The following is a 2,991-nucleotide window of genomic DNA, read 5'->3' as shown; positions in this document are numbered from 1 at the left end:
TATACATTAAAAACTGCCTCCCTATTCTTCACCATCCTAGTGAACTGCTGTTAAGCCATACTTCTTGGGGTTAGATTACCATTATATTGCCTTCTTATCTGGAATACTTTTTAAACCACTGAAAGGCCTTATGTTTGATGCTCCAAGTTTGTATATGTGTGTAGGATTTATGTACAAAATTACCTTCCTTTTATCTTGACAACCTCTGTGATATCATTTTTAAATATTACTTTCTGAATATTGAACTAGATTACCTGATAGAAGCTGTTGCTTTTGTATATTTTATATAAAGAAAAATATTGTATAATTTTTCTATTTTTTATAATATGTGATACATATTATTATTTTCATTAATTTTCATATATCCTTGTAAGTTGTATGGTTTTTATACAGCGAATTGTAGATATATTTGTAAATGTTTTTGTTTACATTAAATAATAAAACATTTTTCTATTATTTTCCCCTATTTTAATTTCTTGTGTAAGTCTTATAACAGTTAATATATGTATGTTGTTTATCTTATTAGCATAATATTAGTCCTCTACACAACGATATTTTTAATCATTATTTAAAGAGAATATCTTTAAGTTTTCTTGTAGTCTTCCTAGTATAGTTGTTTAACCATTTGCCAGTACATTCTATTTAATTATATTTTTGCCAGTAACTTCTATTAAATGGTTGTATCTCAGATTTATATCTTAGTTGAAAAAAAAGTTTATGTACAAATCCTGAATTCTGCATTATAACTAAAGTTAAAATTAAAAACTATAAACTAGCATGAAGTACTGGTATAATGTTATATATATATATATATAAATAATTGACCGCATAATTTCAAGTATGAAGAGGATGGTCAGGGTTGCGATCAAAAAGAACAAAAAAAGTTGTTAACTATTTTTGTTCTTTTTGACCTCAGTCATGACCACCTTTTTCATACTGCTGTAATGAGTTTATTTTTATAGCAGATTTTGAGATTATTTAGTTTCGAATGTAAGTGGAATTCATCCATTACCTTACAACAATCTAATTGTATAGTTGTGTAATTTTTTTCGATGTTTATAGTAAAAATGGTTTGACCTATTTTTATGATATAGGGGTAAGTACTTTTAATATTGTTGATTTGAATAATATTTAAATTCTCCTAGAATTAGGCTCATTCTCACCATCTATTTAAGTATGAAAAAAAGATTTGAAAAAGGGATCAGAGGGATATATCCCTCTACCCTCCCTCCTGGAAATCTATGAAAAAAATTTATTTTCTTACCCGCCTACAAGGATATATTTTGAATAATATTTGTATATTTCGAGTAATGCTTATATATTTCAAGTAATACTTTCCTTATTTTTATTAAATACCTTCCAAAAAAACATCTTTTTATCCCCATAGTGATATACATCAAATTTCAAAATACAAACAAGAAATAATAATAAGAACTAATAAAAATGATGAGTTGTCAAAACAATACACTATGCAGAAGCATGACCAAATGCAGCAACAAAAACAGATGTGTTGTCTTGGGTTATACTTTAAACTTTTTTAAATAGATTTTAGCTGACGCTCCAGTAATTCAGCATCACCCACTTCTTGAGGACAGCTCGATTTAAATTCATCTTTAAGGTTGTAATTGCTGGACTGAACCAATGCACTGGTGTGTAAAGACTGGATTTAGATCCAATTTAGAGGGAGTTGCAATATGAGATGTTTTTGCTGACGTAGTTCCAATAACATTATTTACTAATGAAACTCATCTGAGTTGCTCTAGGATGCTGATAATAGTGGTGACATCGTGCCAATCCCCTTTTTTGTTACTGGACCACTATAATGCACCATTTTCACCTTCCTCCATATTAATTTCCCTAATATACAGCAATAAGGATAGAAGAAAATCCCTAAGAATGGTGAACGTTTTTAAAAAGACCTAGGTAAGTGGAAACCTTGAATTATTTTTAAAAGAGTTCAAGAAACTCACTACCGAAATTAGAGAAAATAATACGGAATTTAAGACACATTTGAGTATCTTTTCTGATTACATTGAAGAGAATAAAAATGCTATTACCAGCATGAAAATCGAAATTAAAAAAATTAGTGAGAAGCTTGATTCCTTCAATGATTCAAATAAAAACAGAATTTAGTGTCATCAAAGAAAAATTAAGCTATTTTGAACAGAAAAAATTTTCTAAAGACATAGAAATAAAGGGAATTCCTTTTAAATCTAAGATAAATCTGATAACAATTATACTGGATATTTGCAAAGTAATTGATTTGAACATCGGATAAAACGCTATAGAACGAAAGATATAATATACCTAATCCAAACTTTCCTGGTGTAATCCTAGTAAGTTTTCTTTGTCGCATTGACAAACAAAATATAATGTTTCACATATGACAAAGAAAGGCATTGTCTACTAGAGATCTTGGCTGGATCGAAGGAGAGCTGTCTAGAATATTTGTTAATGAAATACAGCCACAAATAGACGTATTTTTTGCAATGCAAAAGCAGCACAGAAATAAAAATCATATAAACACCTATGGTTTAAAAATTGTATAAAATTTGCAAAAAAAAGAAGATTCGAGTGCTGCAATTGTTATTAAATCGCATGAAGATGTTATTAAAATGTAATTTGGTTAAATCATTTTCTTTCATAAGTCTAAAGTTTCTAACTTTATTTTTATTTTATACTAATACTGTGCAAATATCCACAATAGTATTCTGTAAAATCCCAAACAGTAAAAATTCTCTTTCAATGACAATAAACATATCTAAGCCTCTACTCAATAACATATTTTGTTTTTGTACTAAACGCTTTTTCGCTAACTTTATTATTATTTTCTTGATATTTATATTCTTATAATTGAATTTTTAATTTGTTTTTGGTAACTTAAATCGTACTCATTCTGTGACTTATTAGAATATGTTAAAATATTTGCTTAGTAGTACTAATTTATTGTTAATATTTATTATATATGCCCATTACAAAATCTTTTCTATA

The sequence above is a fragment of the Halyomorpha halys genome, unplaced genomic scaffold (genome assembly GCF_000696795.3).
Source record: "Halyomorpha halys isolate HHAL.00 unplaced genomic scaffold, Hhal_1.1 Scaffold207.1, whole genome shotgun sequence".
NCBI classification, from domain to species: domain Eukaryota; kingdom Metazoa; phylum Arthropoda; class Insecta; order Hemiptera; family Pentatomidae; genus Halyomorpha; species Halyomorpha halys.
The sequence above is the reverse complement of the archived record's forward strand: the minus strand, read 5'-3'. Positions refer to the sequence as shown.